The 17,667-nt window shown below is 37.0% G+C and overlaps 1 protein-coding gene across 1 annotated transcript in view; it reads right to left on the bottom strand.

Moving 5' to 3' along the window:
• chst15 (carbohydrate (N-acetylgalactosamine 4-sulfate 6-O) sulfotransferase 15) overlaps window positions 1–9,639 on the bottom strand; it is a 29,492-nt gene extending 19,853 nt beyond the window's left edge. The window contains exon 1 of the mRNA XM_079853249.1: window positions 9,529–9,639. The gene's annotated coding sequence lies outside the window, so the exon portion shown is untranslated. The remainder of the gene's footprint in view (window positions 1–9,528) is intronic.
• Between the last annotated feature and the right edge of the window lie 8,028 nt (window positions 9,640–17,667).

The following is a 17,667-nucleotide window of genomic DNA, read 5'->3' as shown; positions in this document are numbered from 1 at the left end:
TCTGTCTCTCTCATCCTATTCTTTTATGTTTCTCCACCCCCGAATGCAGGTTATGGAAGGCAGCTTTCATTTTCATTCAAGGTTTTACCTATCACAATATATTCTTGTTTTCTTCCTTCCTTTATGTGTTTCCATTGATCTTTTTGTATTTTTATAGTTTAGTAAAAGTACTAGTAAAAGCCTTGTTCTGTGCAAGAGATTCCTTTGCTAAAATATAAAGGCAGTATAAAGTATTTTCATGTGCAGTATAAAGTCCCATTAATATTATAAAGACAAAATGTTGTTATTTAAATATAACATATCTTATAAAATCCTAAATTAAATAATTCTGGAAGTTATTTTTATTGTATTTTTTAAATAGTTATACCTACTGAGTAATGCTGTATAATAATTTTTTCACAAACTATTTGCAATTTAATCATGATTTCTCATTTATAAATTTCTTTTTTACTTTTTCAAACTTTTTTCTATCTATCTATTTATCGTATGTATCTTCACTGAAATTTTTAATGAAAAAGAGTTTTTCAGCAGCCACCTGTGCTCTCCTGACCCCAATTTGAAAACCCCATCTTTAAATGAACATAATACTGTCTATTATGATTAAAAATGTCAAACTAAGTCAAATAAACCTGTATGTACTGTATATATTACTTCTAACGCCATCTGCTTTCCCATCACTCCAGAATTGTGCTTGAATATAAAAGACCTAAAAATGTCATTTGTGGCAATCACAAATTACGATTGTGGCAACAATTTTAGAAAACAAACTCGACAGACAGCACACTTTGTTCTCCCCTTTCTCAGTAGACCATGCTATTCTGAACCCAAACAATGCAGCCTCTTTTAACCAGAGAATGCCATCGGCCTCGTCCTATCTTTGGATAGTGGCTGGCTAATGTTCCATGCATCATTAAAGAGGGCAGCAGACCAGTGCTCCTGGCACAGATGACCAGAAGAGAGAGGGGGAGATGTGAACTCATTCAGCCCAGCATTCAGAGACCGTCCTCCCTCCATTGATACTGGTGCACAATATTTATGTTTCTGCTCCAAATAGACATGAAAGCAGAACTGAGGACTGAGCCTCAGGGGGCCTGACGCCTCAAGTAAAATCATATTAGGACTTAATCTGATCTAATTCTGTGCCTGTTGATAATACCTATTCACTAGTGCAGGTGCTATAAATACACTGTATTGGGGGAAGGGGGCACTGGGAAGGCCAATGTCTCGCTGTTTGTGGTTCGCATAGTTTTGTGTAGCCAGATCTCTGATTAAAAAGAGTTCTGGTCCTTATTACAGCTTATTATAGTGAAGAACAGTCTGAGAATGTCTGACCGACTTTGCTTCCTTTACTATGACAAAAAAAGAGGGAAATATAACAGTAAATTAAGCATAATTACATGCAACTAACCCCAAACCAAACCCTAATCCTAACCCTATACTAAGTACATCTACTTAACTAATATTACTCGGTACTTAAATGTACAATTACACAAGGACACTTTAAAATAAACTGTAACCTTATGTTACAATGTTCTGATGTCTACATTTAAATTTAAATTTGCATGCCTAAACTTATAGCATTTAAAAAGTTTCATTTTAATTTTTATTTGTCTTTTTAAAACAAAATGGAATATTAAGATTATTTTTTAAGATTTGATAACCTGATAAACTTTGGTAAATCCTTAAAAAGCACTTGCTGAATCTGAAAACTTGTAAACATGACTGTTTGCAGACGGACCGAGTTAAAAAAAACAAAAACAAAAACAACAACTGCGTGCCCTGAACTGCACAAGGCCAGCCAATCAGATAATAGCTTGCCAGATTGTGAAAGTACTTTCCAGTTTGTGTCCAATATGCATCAGACGGTCAGTGAGTGGACTGTGGGTGGTCCGTGGGTGTGCCGTCTGTGGCTCAGACTATGTTAGGGATGACAAGAGCATAGGAAATGCACAGAAAAACTGCAAAACAAGATCTATTTTTTATTTTATTTAATTGTTGAAAGGATGAGCATTTAAGCCACTGAGACAAATACTGGGTAGGGATATGCATAAATGAAATACTTTCCTCAGATTTACTCTTATACAGAAGCTAGAGTAATGCAGCCAGGACTGTTACAGCCTACATAACATCAGCTCACTAAAGTTTTTTTTTTTTTACATTTATGCACTTATGTAAGCTTATAATATGAAAAAAAAAAAAAAGGAATAGATTGTGCGTAAGAGTTAATGTACGTATTCATATTTTCAAAAAGTAAAGCAACGTAACCCTCGAGGCGCCCTGCATGATGAATCATTCTGGTGGAATGGGCCATCATCCTGAAAATTACTTCCCCTCATGCTTCTTTTCATCTCTCTGGTGATAATCCATACTATCAAAGTCTTGAAGCAGTCCTTGCAAAGCACTGTCTTTGATTTAATTAGTTTAAGCCCCAAATTAAGCAATTAGGCAATAAACAGGAAACAAGTATTGCATGGGTTGAGTAGCACGTCCATTACAGTAAATGTCACAAGGTCACTTAAGAGTTACCAGAAATATTTTATGACTGAACTCAGCAGACCATTAACACAAGCTCACTATAGCTCACTGAAGCAGGCAGACACATCTCCCTATTTGGCAGTTTCAGACAGGCTTACACCATTATGACTGGCTAACACAACACAAGAAATTAATACGACTCAGGCCGACACCATTAAGACTAGCAAAAGCACTCATGTAAGTTAATGCTGCATATAAATGACTCCACAATGGCACTAACGTTCCTCTGTACTTGTAGGAATGTTAGCATGTCTGAAATACACTACAAGGCTTGAGGCGACATCAGTTTATATTACCACGGATGGCCAAATATTTCGCTGACTAGGTTATCAATTAACAATTGGTGAAGTGTGGAGTTAAATATTTTAGTCAAACATCTTCATTGTTGTCTTAAGGTTCACTTCAACTGCAGTGGCTGTGAGTCCTGCAAAGAGGGCCAGCACAACAAACAATGATTCTAGTTTAAGAAATCAAGTTCACAATTTGTCATATGGATGAAGTGCATCTCAAATGACATAAATTAACTTTGACATTAATGCTGTCATTTTTATTAAATTTATGGAATTGTATTATTTTATCTTAATATATTTACTTATTTTTATTTATAAATGTACATTTGATATATATATATATATATATATATACACTACTGAAAAATGTGGGGTTGGTAATGGTATATAATGTTTTTGAAAGACATTATGCTCACGAATGCTGAATTTAGCATATTTGCAAAGTAACCATGACAACTAATGGTGGCAGGAACATAGGAACAAAAACAAGCAAACTAAACGTCCATAAAGAAAATTAAAGTGAAAAAAAGCCAAAACGTGACAGCACTCCCCTCCTCTGGAAGGCAGCTCCTGATGCCGAAACAAGTCCAGTATATGCGGTGGTAGGAGGTAGAGGTCTTCACAAAGGGAGTGTCAGGGCAGGTGGCAGGAGAGTGTACCAAGGCGGATCAGATGGTGGGAGGAGCCAGGGCCAGGCCGCCAGCGATTGAGCCAAGATATCTGGATATTCGGGCGAAGCTGAGGCGATGTCAGGACTAGACGAGACCGCAGGATCTGGAGGCCTAGGCAGAGCCACAGCGACAGACACCTGAGGTGGAACCAGGGTACCGGAGGACTGGGGCGACTCATGTGCGACCGAGGACCAGGGCAAAGCCGGAGGGAAGGCGGAGCCTGGCGGATCCTTAGGGAAGGAGAGACGAAGTGCAGCAAAAGGCCCGGAAGTCCATGGCGCAGGCAGAGCAACGTCTGACCAAGTTGCAGCCGGGGGGACGAGGGAGCCCGGTGGAGTTGTGAGGACAACAGTCCCAGGTGGAGCCAAGGGGGCAAGGAGCCAAGGTGGAGCCAACTGGTTAACGGCCAAGGCGGAGTAACAGGATCAAAAGCTTGAGATGAAGCCAGAGGATCCACTTTCAAAGGCAGACCTGGCGGTCAAAAGATCCGCGACAAATCCAACTTGAAGGGTGGAACCAATAGAGGAGGAGACGAGGGACTGGAAAGAGCCAACAAATTTGGGTAGAAGGACTGACTGGCTTGGGCAGAGGAGGCGGGAGTGGGAGGCATGGCAGGAGTTTCATCAATGGCATAGTCTTTGCACTGGGCAACGAAACAGTCCTGGTGCTGAGCATTGCCACATGCTTAATGATCGGAACCAGCAGCAATGAAGATATGAAGATTGGGGGTGAAACAGATTTGGGACTGCCTGGGATCAGTGGTGGGAGATCATCCTCTTCTAACTCCACTAAAATCCCCACAGGCTCTGGCTCCGTAGCGGGCATCGACACTGGCTCTTTGTCTGTGGTGGGTATCAGCTCCGGCGTCGGGTCTGTGGTGGGCTCGGGTTCTGTCACCGCGGTGAGGGTGGGCTGTGTGTCTCCAGTGGCCATAAGAGATGTCATTAACTGGGGGTAGACGCACTGTAGACATCTGAGGATGGCTTCTCTCCACGTTCCTCTTTCCAAATCAGGTAAGTTGAGGTGGCTGTAATAGTTCGCTCCAATCCAGTAGAGCGATTTCAACTTCAGCTTCGTCATCAAAGTGAGAACGCTAGGAGAGCTGGCAGAAGAGTCCATCGGAAGCCCATCACGGGCAAGGACAATAAACTTGACTGCATGATCCATTATAAATCATTTTCTAGTCTGGTGTTCTGTCACAAGTTAGTTCACAAAGATGAAGATGAGAGTAGTCGTACTTCAAATAGTCAAGCAACTTTAATAAAATAACAGAAAAATCTATGTAACAATATGTGACTCAACATAAGCGACACCAGACAATGAACGGAAATAACTGAAGGGCTTAAATACAAAGGCAAATGAACCAGATACAAAACAGGTGTGCTCTAATTAGTAACATACTTAGTAACCATGGCAGTGTTCGAAATCGCCCCCTATAACCTCATTCACTATTCCCTACATTTCTCCACCAATAATGTTCACTCGAGGGAGTGAATGAAAACAAGTGAGCAAATTCGAACACCGATTTTGGCTGCCGCTTTCGCATAGTTTGTGCTTGCTGTTTAATATAATTTGGAACTTAGCAAACTGGCAGTTCCAGTAGTAGGAAACTATGTATAAACTTTAATTTAATAATCACCTAAAACGGAATTTATACCTGTATGCTGTTATACTGTAGCAACATTGGACCAGCGCAGTTTGGAAAATGGATGGATGGATGATTTAGCTGCGGACGCCATCTTCTGGTCAAACGCAGGACTTTGTTCGGCGCGTGACTCTCATAGTGCATTATAGGTATTTTCTAGCCATTGGGCATTCATCTGTTGTACATTCATAGTTGCGATGCACTCGATAACGTCCACTGTGATTTCGGACACTGCTACAAATGGCTGTCCCCTCAAATAGTGCCATATTTAAGGGTATAGGGGGCAATTTTGGACAGCTCATGACAACTAATGATGGCAGGAACATAGGAACAAAGACAAGCAAATTAAAATGTCCATAAAGAAAATGAACATGAAACAAAGTAATATTGTGAAATATTATTACAATTTAAAATAACTGTTTTCTGTTTTTATATTTTAAAATGAAATTAATTCCTGTGATGGCAGAGCTGAATTTTCAGCAGCTATTACTCCAGTCTTCAGTGTCACATGACCCTTCAGAAATCTTATATGTTCTAATATGCTGTTCTAATATGCTGATTTAGTGATCATGAAACATTTGTTATTGTTGTAAACATTTGTACTTCTTAATATTTTTGTAAAAAACATGCTATTTGTTTTTTTCAGAATTCTTTGATGAATAGAAAGTTTAAAAGAACAGCATTTATTTGTAACAAATGTATTTACTGTCACTTTTGATCAATTTAATGTGTCATTGCTGAATAAGAGTATTAATTTACCTCATATCACACTTTAGTTCCGGGTCCAATTCTCATTAACTATGACTTGTGCCTCAAAAAACTCCTAAATACTGCTTATTAATAGTTAGTAAAGTAGTTGGTTAGTGTATGTATTAGGTAGGATTAAGGGATAAAGAATATGGTCATGCAGAATAAGTCATTAATATGTGCTTTTCTAATGTGCATTAATATGTGCTTTATAGTATATTTTTAAGTACTAATAAACAGTCAATATTCTAGTAATATGCATACTAATAAGTAAGTACTTAATGGTGAGAATTGGACCCTAAACTAAAGTGTTACATATGTATGTATTCTAATTGATAAAGGGTTTGAACTGATTGGAATCAACCATTTGGACTTTTGACTCGAAGCCTTAGTTCATGAGATATCCAGCCCTTGTGACTACAAGTTTTCCTCACAGTACTGGATTTAATCTACTTTCAAAGTTTTTAAAAGATCATTCTTTCACATTAATAAAAATTCAAAGATGTGTAATATCTGATTTGCTGGGGTATGAAATTGCAAAAAGAGAGAATGGAGAGCCTTTATAGAGCATAAATCGTGCCAGTGAACAGAAGATGACATGAGCCATAAATAACTGAATTGTTTCTCATTGGCTTTTTTTCCCCAACTTTCATCCCCTTTTATTTTCCCCCAAAGGTTATTGGGGACAGCTTTCATTTAAAAAAAAAAAAAAAAAATTAAAAAGGGGTTTGCCAGGGGCTGGGCACAAACAATCCACACACACACACAGGTAGGAGGAAGGAGGTATTCACAGAAATACACACACACAAACACACGCACAAACACAGCTCCATGTCAGAAGCCAAAGGGCATCTGTCTGCCTGTCTGGCCAAGTTTTGTGGCTCTCAGAAGAAAAAGGAAGAGAAATGTTAATAAAGGCCTTGAGCCCTATAGTGTGAGCTGTGAGGTCTGAGAGACCCTGAGACCACTACTGAGTTTCATCTCACTGTTGAAAGCAATAGAAACAGTATATGAAAAGTACCTTTTATACAAAAATGTGCTATTATGGGATTCCTGGAGAAGTTGCATAGTTTTATGTAATGTTATGATGATAAAAATGATTGTAAAAAGTCAGGTTATCCATTTTTGTCTAATCACAGGCCAAGTGTAACAAAAAAAATATTTGGCCAATGACCATGACACATAAAATTTGACATGTAATAAGAAAATTACATTGGGAGTCTTTCGATATGACAGTTAGAAAGCAAAGTGAACGAATGTAACATATAGTTAGAAACACTATTCACTTATTTAAATTGTTCCTGTTTAAAAATGAAAAAAAAAAGTACCACATTTTGTTGTAAGAGTAAGAAAAAAGAAAAGCTAAAATGGTTATTTCTTGACACAAGTACAGTATTATGAGGTAAAATATGATTGATTTCACAAACCAAACCTTTCTATAATAATTATTATTATTATTATTATTTTGCCATGTGAAGCTGAAGTGTGTGTGTGTGTGTGTGTGTGTGTGTGTGTGTGTGTGTGTGTGTGTGTGTGTGAGAGAGTGTATGTTCATGCATGTTTGTTAGACATTTAGACTATGCGTGTATGTGTGCTCTTGCAGGCATAAGGTCAGACTGTGTGTGTGTGTGTGTGTGTGTGTGTGTGTGTGTGTGTGTGTGTGTGTGTGTGTGTGTGTGTGTGTGTGTGTGTGTGTAGGCAGACAGTGGGTCAGAGCAATGAAGGGTTTGGTTGTTGGTATGGATAGCATGTTGACTCAGCACTGAGTTATATATTCTGCAGCTGTTATGATCTGGTGAATGTCTTTCTAAGGAAGATACTCTCCAGCCATTCAATACACACTCCTTTTGCCAACAATTACTAATACATCACAGCCTTAGACACTCCAGAGTGCAGTAGCCATGACAAACATGAAAGCTCTCCATGGCAATTTCCGGAGGTGATAGAGCAATGCTTTAAATTCTTACAACATTAAATATATATATATATATATACCTTCACTTTAAATTGCTCTGAATTTATTGTTGATCAGTATTAACCAACTACAGCCTGATTAACAGGTGCTTTACGGTACAGCATGGATTTTAACAGGTTTCAACATTGTAGATGTAACCTGTTGTCGTTGAATAATGTAAGACTAGATCCATCTGTTCGTTTTTCTTTCTTATCTGTTTAATGGGGGAAATACCAACAACATGATACCCAAGTGAAACGTGTTCTTCTCTCAATCGCCATTGCTGTTCCTAGGACAACATTCCTTCAGTCTCTTTCCCTCATTCTAAACCCTGTTCCTAAAATCACAGTCAGGGGTGGAGCTTATTGGATGGTGGCAAATGGGATCGCTGGAGTTCTAGAACTGGATAAAGCCTATATCAATTGGAAAATGGCCAGAAATTGTTCATGACTGACTTATTTATTAAAATAAAATCACATAGGCCTATATATTCCATATGTACATATGTTGTCTGCTTGTACATGTACATGAATTAATCGCATTAAATGCTGTGTGATTAATTATGGAAGTTTATTGTGCTGTAGGTACCTAGAAATAGCTCAAGTGCAATAGTCTACCCTTCCAAAAATTTACCATGGTAGCAGGCCCCTAGCATTCACAAAAACACTTGCTAACTTAGTATAGCCATCATCACCAAAAAGAAAAAAGTTCAATTATAGGGTTAATTGCTGGGCCATTTGATGTCACAAAATGTTTGCAGAGAATATTTCACATTCATAGATTTTGTTAAGATTTTATTAAGATTAAGATCAAAGATTAAAACCTGTGCAGGTGAGGACAACTTTTATTTATTTATGTTTTAAAACTAAATTGAATCCCTTTAGCTAAAAATGTGATAAAAAAAAAATTTATCTGGAGAAATATGTTTAAACTGAATGTTGGTTATGGGAACCAGTTACATTTAGATATAAGATTTAGAAGCCTGTGATAAATTATGACGTCTGGCAATATACATTTGGTCAAATTTAAAATTCTGTGAAAATTAAGTGTGTTGTTGAGTGATATTGGTTTGATTTTTAAAAAATATATATTGTCCTCATTCTGGTTTGTCTCCCTTATTTCTGTGTGCCTGTCTATCCAACCTCTCTACTTGAATGTGATATAAATGCACAACCAAACTTTAGTTATTAACAAAAGTTAATAGCTAAATATTTGGTGAAATTAAAATTGTCTGATGCTATTCAACGAAGAGTGAAAATCGCAGCCTACCAACCGACCCCTGAATTTACGGTTTTAGAGTAGCCTAACAATAACTATGGTATTTTAGCGTAAACTGTGGTTACCATGGTAAATGTTTGTAAGGATAATAATGCCGTTGAACTTGCCTGAGGTCGTACACAGCGAATCTTCTGTCACAGCAGCATCCCATCCGATCTCAATGAAACATTGTGCGTGTGAAAATCCTGATGACAGCCGCTATTTACGAAGCGTTTCTCAATGGACTTGTTTTAGAAATCATCTTTTTGACGGTAACATCCAGTCAGTGTCAGACGGAGCATCGCTATGAAGCGCCTCGCTCTCATCTAATGTTTGGGTAATCTATTAGCCTGATTCAAACGTGTAACACGTAAACCCTTCAACAATCTTGTCAAAAATACCTTCATATTACTCGAGTATAAAACTTACCTTGACAACTTGTCCAGCTTTAATATTCCATTGAACGCTTGTGATTGCATTTGAGTCCGCGATATAGAGAACTTTCTGAGCGACTGAGTTGATGAAAGCCTTTCTGTCTCTGTTCAAGCACAAATGCTCTCTCTCTCTCTCTCTCTCTCTCTCTCTCTCTCTCTCTCTCTCTCTCTCTCTCTCTCTCTCTCTCTCTCATCAGGGGTTCAGTCAGTAGAGATACGTTGCATGCTGCTACTACTGATGTGCTGTGGTCTGACCAATCAACTATTTATGAAATCAATCTACTTGAGATTAATTATAAAACTAAACAGAAGAGCAAAATATTTAATGGACTAAAACATTAAAATATGGAGGGATAGGTAACCATTTTTATTCTGTGAAAATGTGACATTCATAACTTTTATAACAATGAGTGAGTTGAATAGCCTACGTAAATGTGAATTTCGTGACAGTTTCGCAAAACAACCTGTAGCCTACTCTGTATGAAATTAACGTTGTTAATTGTTATCGTTGTTGTTTGCAAAAGACAAGTTGATCCCGCCCTTGTGCCAGTAAACACGTCTTCAAATAAGTTATTTTGATTAAAAATAAAAACGGCGTGAAACAGAAAGTGCAAAAGTCTTTTCTTCACTATTGTGACGTAGCCTATATCAAAGTCCCTTTCAAGGAAAGTCTGTTCACTTGGTGGCCATATTTGCAACGCCTAATATTATTAGCCAAGTATTATTTGTCTATAAATGAGATTCTGAAGTGCGCATTCAATGGACACTTTACTATCCCATGAGGCCACGGGAGGGGATTTATGAATGGAGGTGAAGCACAACTGATGCTTTTAGGTCACATGATAATGACAACATGGCGGATGTAGTATGTCCGGATTACATTCTACATAGTACCAAGCGGGAAGGAAGTCGACCGGAAGTTGAAGTCGGCCGGGTGCCGCCATCTTGAGCGGAACTTCACTTGCGTTAGCAATCCCATTGACTTCCATTCATTTTGGCGTCACTTTGACAGCGAATAACTTTACATCTGAGGCGTTTGAAGACTCCATTTGTCCATTTTTTATTTCTAAAGAAACACGACAATGTATAAAATGCTCCATTACCTTGTAGCTTATGTTATGGCCCCGTGGAAGCAGTTTTTGTAAAAGTAGGCTAACGATTGCGTACACAAACAAAAGAAAAAGAAACCAAGCGACTCTTTGTCGCACATTAGAGAGATTACCGTATGGACAGGAGGAGAAGCTCGCTGGCAATCGGGGGGATGTAGAGGCAAAATGACAATATAATTAATCAGAATACCTAGCAAAAGTTGATCCTGCTCCATGCTCATGGACAATTCCTACTCACACTCTCCGTCTCTGCAAGATTCGGAAGGGAATGATTCAGATTTCTCTTGGCACAGCTACTAGAAGACAGACGGGTTGCTCACGTGGTCCGTGTAACGCTTTGCTCGGTTTGAGTCTGCGCGTCAGGAAAGGAAGTGCTAAGAAATCGCTAAAAATGGGCTTCACTTGTCTCAATTGAGTTCCAATGGGGTCGCTGTGTCCATTTCTTTTACTGTCTATGCATAGTACCTACTGAAACAGTACGCGTTTTTGCGATTTGCTCTTTTACTTAGAAGGCGGGACGTATTCCGCCATATTGCACATTGCAGTTTCTCCAATTCATAAGTAATAGCAGTGAACTGTCTTTCTATATCCATAGTAGGCTATTTGCGTATATCCAAAGTGAAATGGCTTCTCGGACCAGAAAAATAGTGAGCAGGATTTGATTTTGTCCACGGGGAATTGATTGGATTGTTGGATTATTGTGTTTTGCTATATAGCTTTGATCTCATGTGTGACAGGTTTTCCCGCCCTCACGCCAGTAAACACGTCATCAGAGAAGAGATGTCACTGCGAGAGAGAGGGGAAGTTATTTGTAATAAAGTTAAAGCATAATGATGTGCACATATAAATCATTTATAGTAAATTACAATAGGCCTATTCCATATAAAAAAATAAAAAAATTTAAAATCGATTTTTATTTCATGGTGACTTTAAAGATGCCTCATATAAAGCGTGACAGAAGTATTTGCAAATTTCCAAAGTGTTGAATTTCTTTTCTTGAATTTCTAGCATTTTGACGGTCATGTAGCCTATTAGTTCATTCAGAAAAGGATGCAATGGTTTTTTGCCAAGGGAACCAGCTTTGCACTGCACTAGTTATTTTTATACATCTACAAGCCCGTATAGCATTCAACTAAAATAAACATCGCCTTAATCCTCTCCACTTTGATGGATTCACAAAAGTCCATGGTTGAGCTTTAAAATTGATGGTGAGAGTGGTCGTGCACATGATAAAACCAAAAACTCAAAGCCTTTGGCAGGCCACAGATACTTTTTCCAATGGGAGGAAAAAATGATCACACAAGATAAATTCACTGCAGTAGAGATGCCAAAATAAATCAGTGGTAAAAAGAAGCATGAGCAGTTTGAACAGAAGTCATTGAATAATTGTTATTGATTGGTTCAAAATTGATTATTCTGTTTTCTAGCACTCAGACTGCAGTCATGGCAATTTGTCAGACCTCAAATATAAGACAATAACCAAGAATCAGAGTCTCTACAAAATATATAGCTGTAATTAGCTGTACTGAGTATTCATCAAGTCCAGAAGTTTTTGAGAAGAGACTTTTAATTTGTTAAACTGAATAAGGGGGGTGACAATACCATACTTAACAAAAAAAGAAATGTCCTCTCACTTTCAACTTCTTTTATTTCCAACAAATGTCTTAACGTGTAAAGATTTGTATGAACATAAAAAGATTCTACAGTTTGATGAACAGAAATGGAATAATGAGTCCCTGAACAAAGGGGGCAGGGGTCCAAATCAAAAGTAGCAGTCAGTATCTGGTTAAGTATACTGCCATGTGTTGGCAGTTAATTAAATGTAGGCCTACATGCTTTTTACCATTTTAATCCAATTACAGTAATAGGCTACCTGAAAGTGTAATTCAGTTTCTAGTTCAGAAAGTAACAGTTTTGTCTAGCTGAATGCTCTTGTGTCACACTGAGCTTTTTAGGTTAAAAAAAAATACTGAAAAGTCAATACTGTAGTACACAAACAAATGAAGATTTTTATTTATTTTGGAGAAATGTGTTACACGTAAACTAAAAATTTACAGTAGTGCCACGGGTGGTTGGAGGAAGGCAGACGGAGACGAGGATATTTACAAAAACAAAGGTTTAATTTTGCATGTGATGGCGAAAGAATGTTTAGAAGTTGTAAAGAGTTTGACAATTTCACTAAGAATCAACTCATCGGTTTTAGTTATTGTGCAAACTGTAGACAATTGTACTTACTCTTTTGCACACGTGCCAAAACACATGGAATTTGCTCAAATCAATAAGAAATATAAGTCTGATGTGAACAAAAGTTTATTGTTTTGAGAGAAAAAAACTAATTCAAGAATTAAGGCAAAGTGTAATTCAGTTCATCACGCGGCGCTCCGAATACTTGATTCTGATTGGTCAGTTAGTAATCTGACCGCTAAATCTCGTGTATACATTCTGAGATTGAACATTGGTTTTAAAGTTATCTTGACTCATTAGTCAAAATCTTGGATCTTTATTATATTTTCTGTGCTGATTGTGGGAGTATTTAAATATACAGTGCAGAGTAGGAAACTTATTGGTTGCTGAAAGTATAATCAAATGTCCAAAAATATATTATTACAATTCAATGTACAATAAAATGATGTGTTGAGTTTTGAATTGAGAAAATCTGCTGAGCTTTCTGTAGAACTCTGTCATGATTCATGATTCATGATTCATCAGCACATATCCGTTCTCACTTCCCAGCATTGCTTATTTCACTGGAAAGGCACTATGCCATCCAGGAATATGCACATTTGGTAAAATTCCCATGATGCCATAAATGTGTCAGAAATGAAGTAAATTTAGTCCAGAATTGGCTCATCAACTACTTGCTTGTTTTACTTTTTATTCAGGAACTTTTATAGCATGATACATTTTGTATGAAGGAATCATTTTCAGATATGGATATACTGTACACAGAATTCTGTCTTTGTCAGTCTCCTGACTGATATTTTGCAATAGAGTGAATGTGTAGCAATAGCACAGTGATTCAGACGATTGTGACAAAGACTGGAAAATGAGTCGGAGTTCAAAGTTGAGTCATAAGGCAGAGCATCATTCTTGTGATGCAACTATCTATAATTTTTGTAAAAGGTCTGCTTTTTGTAAACATATAGTATAAATATGAAATGTTAATTTGTATATTTTTTGGAAAGCTACTCTGTATAGGCTTAGCTTGCTTTCTCATATTTCAGTCATTTGGTGTGTTTATTACAGCAGCATGATTCCAATGCCATGTCTCAGAGCTAATCACTCTCTCTCTCTCTCGCTCTCTGTCTATCTCTCCGTGTCGCCATCAGTACCAGCAGCCCACCTCTTCAAAGAGAACTGCCCTCTGGGAAATCAAAATTTAATTCGCCGTAACGAATGGGATTTGACTAACACTGTCACATCCTCATGTTTGTTCAATGGTCTGTTCTCAACTCAGAATCAGAGATTGAACAACTGGGTCTTGTCTCAAAGTAGAAACAGATGATATTGATTGTGGCTAGGGGTCCTAGGGCTAGGGAAATAGGACTGTAAAAATATACTCAAGTAGAAGTACCATTACCATCCCAAAAAAAAATTTAGTGTGAGTAGATTAAAAGTACTTGTCCAAAAAACTAGTGATGTGACGTTCGGCACCGAGGCTTCGAAGCTTCGAAGCTTGTATCCAAAAAAATGAAACATCTCATACATTGAAGCAGTGTATTGGAGCTTGATTCGTTTTGCCATAACCACGTGATCTGTGACGTCGGAAGCTTTGTTTCCACACAAAGTCATGTGACTGCTTCGTATTCAGATTCAAAAATAGCGCAAACCCCTTGAGCAGGTTTTGACTGTCCTTCGGTAGTAGAAAATAAAAAAAGAAATAGACTTAGCCCTCACACTGTTGAACAAGACCTGGTCCTTAATAAAAATCTTTCATTTCTTAAATTACCCACAAAATAAAATGTCATCTCCCCAGTTCACAAGCACTTTCACTACCCAGTTCACGAGCACTTCACCATTCCACAATAATTTTCTTTTATTTTGATTATATATGCCTACATGAGCCTTGCCATATGCAGAAAAAAGAGCATCTACAGAAAAACATCGACTGACAGTGAACGAGAAACAAGTTTAAATACACAAGGTAAGACTAACAAGGAAAGGGTAGAGCTAATGAATCACTATGACAAACAAATGAGGGTAACTATGGCGACAAACAAGGTGGCATAGGGCACTGAACAAGGAAGTAAACACAGAAACAATGGGAACAGAACACACTTCAAAACAAGAAACAATGGGAACAGAAGACACTTCAAAACAAGAGTCCATAAACTCAAAACTAAGACAGGGGCATGAAAGATAGATTGATAGATTTTAATAACAAAAAAAGTTATATTTTTGACTAAATATAAAGGCCCCTTTTACACCAAAAGTGAAATGAATAAGCATTAGGCTGAAGGAAATGGAGGTCAATAAATGAGAAAACAAATTAACTCAGATATTTTGCTGTAAATTTAAAAGTAATATGTTTTACTTGTTACTTTAAAAAAGTAATCTGATTACATAACTCAAGTTACTTGTAATGCTTTACCCCCAACACTGCAAACTGCAAGGTTTCAGTCAGAGAACATAATATTATATTCAAGTATCCTCAAATGGTCAATAATATCCTAAAATATGTGTAATCATCCAAACCCAGCTGGACTATTTTGTCAGCTTGACATAGTTGGTGAGTCAACAGGGGAATGTATACAAAATGACGATAAAGATTAAATAAAAGTGTTTTTATTTGAATCCTTTTAAATGTTCCTCTTGGTAATTGTGTGATAAGATAAACGAGGGCTGTTGTCCAAGGCTTGTTATCTATAAAATTCTTTCCTCATTCAGTCTAAATGTTTGAAATCCTGGGGGAGACATTGGGAGTGCAACACAACAAATCTATAAAGAAAGCAATCTTTTCTGAAAAAAAAAAAAATTCGGATCAGTCCCACAGTGTTTGTCTCTTGGAATTTTTTTTCCCTTTTTTGATTGAAAATGTTCTTTGAATAAGCCAATTGCTCTTCATCCATATTCATGACAGAGACATGGATGGGTGAGTTGTGTTTATAAACAACTCATCTGAATGCTGATCAACTCACCACTCTACTCTGAGAAATCCTTTATGTCTTGATGAAGCTGATGATGTTAATTTAGTCGATGAGGAATATCAAATTACTTTTTGATATTTTATTCAGGTCATATCTCTAATTTGTCATCAGGCAGGCATGCAGCCCACTCACTGCAAATGTTACCTGGGTGCTTGATGAAATGTCAAAACAGAACACCATAGAGACGACTGAATAAATCTCATCAAATCAACCTATATTTTTGCTCCTGCAAATGTTCATATAGTCACATGTAGTCATCATAGTTCATATAGTCATCATTTAAAGCCTGCAACATCTGAATTCAGGTAGGTTGACCATACAGTACTATTTACTATGTAAGTATCAATATTCCCCTTTAGTTTTTGAAGATGTTTTTGTGATGTGAGCGTTTCATTTATCCTTCATCCGCTGTTCCTAATGAGTCTCTTTTTATGTTAAACTGTTACAGATCTCAGCTGGGATTTATTTGTCTGTGGGCTTGAATCCACGCTAAATTTACTTTGTTTTCAAAACTACAGCATGTTACATTTGGGAAAAGATATCAATGCAAAGTAGACATCTTACTTTAAATATACCTGACCTCTAACCTCAGCCATCATTCTTCTGATGTCTGAAAAATTGCAGTTGTTGCAAAACAGACAAAATAACACCAAATAAATCATAAATATGTAGACATAAAATATTGATTATATATTTTGGTTTCACTTTATTTTGATGAACACATTCTGTTGACTATAAGTAATGTTGCACCTACATGTCGAGTATTAGTAGACTGGTAGGGTTAGGGTCAGAATAAGTTTACATCTAGTTGCAGAGTTACTTATAGTCAGTAGAATGTCTGTTGGAGGATAATCACAAAAAAGTGTTAGAAGAAACTAAGTAGATGGTTTACTAATACTCTAATAAGAGTTAGTTGACATACAGTATAGGTGCAACATTTCTTATAGAATGTTCAAAAGGGACTGTTAATAAAGTGTTACCTATATTTTAACCTGTATTATCATAGAACTTTCACTAAGAAAGAAATCCATGACAACGTAAAAAATAAACCTATAGATGAACACATCAATAATAAAAATAATACTGAGGTTATTTTTACTACAATCAAGATGCGACTTGAGATGCAAGATGGCACCGCATTCTTAAAAATAATGGTTCTTTATTGGTATCTATATGTTTCCATGAAGAACCATGTACAAAAGATTTTTTTATAATGGAAAAAATAATTTTTGTTCTAATTTTAGCAATTGTTCATTGAAAGTTTCTTTGGGGAACCCAAAATAGTTCTTCTATGGCATCACTGTTGAACCTTTATCTTTAATGCTGCATTTGCATTTGAATGTAATAAGGGAGATCGAGTCCGCGAAAAGAAATCAAAAATAGTGCCGGGTTCAGTTACTTTGCTTTGGACAACAGTCAAGATATATCTGACCGCTAAATTCCACGACTGACCAATCAGAGTCAAATATTCCAGAGAGCTGTGTAATGAAATGACTGAATATTGAGTGGTAATTATTCTTTATTTTTAAGGCTGTCCTTTTGAAAAATATATATTTTGACAGATGAGAGACAAACACCAAAGAAAATGAAAAAATGTGGTCATAAAGGTAACCTTGTGCCATCCTCTCTTCATAGAGCCTGGTGGAGTGTGCTAGAGCTGAGAATAAATGTACAGCTGGGATGGAATAGTTCAGTGGTATTCCATAAAACATTCCAGTGTGCTGTCACTATGAGAGAGTAAAGACAAGGTATGGGTAATAAATGTTTCAAAGACTAATACATTGACGCACACACATTATATGAGCCTATGTAAAGCAAGAATACTTGACAGTCATATTGTACTTTGTCAAAAGGATGGTTAGTTATTTGACTAAAATC

Source organism: Squalius cephalus, assembly GCF_949319135.1.
Source record: "Squalius cephalus genome assembly, chromosome: 20".
NCBI classification, from domain to species: Eukaryota; Metazoa; Chordata; class Actinopteri; order Cypriniformes; family Leuciscidae; genus Squalius; species Squalius cephalus.
The sequence above is the reverse complement of the archived record's forward strand: the minus strand, read 5'-3'. Positions and strand labels throughout refer to the sequence as shown.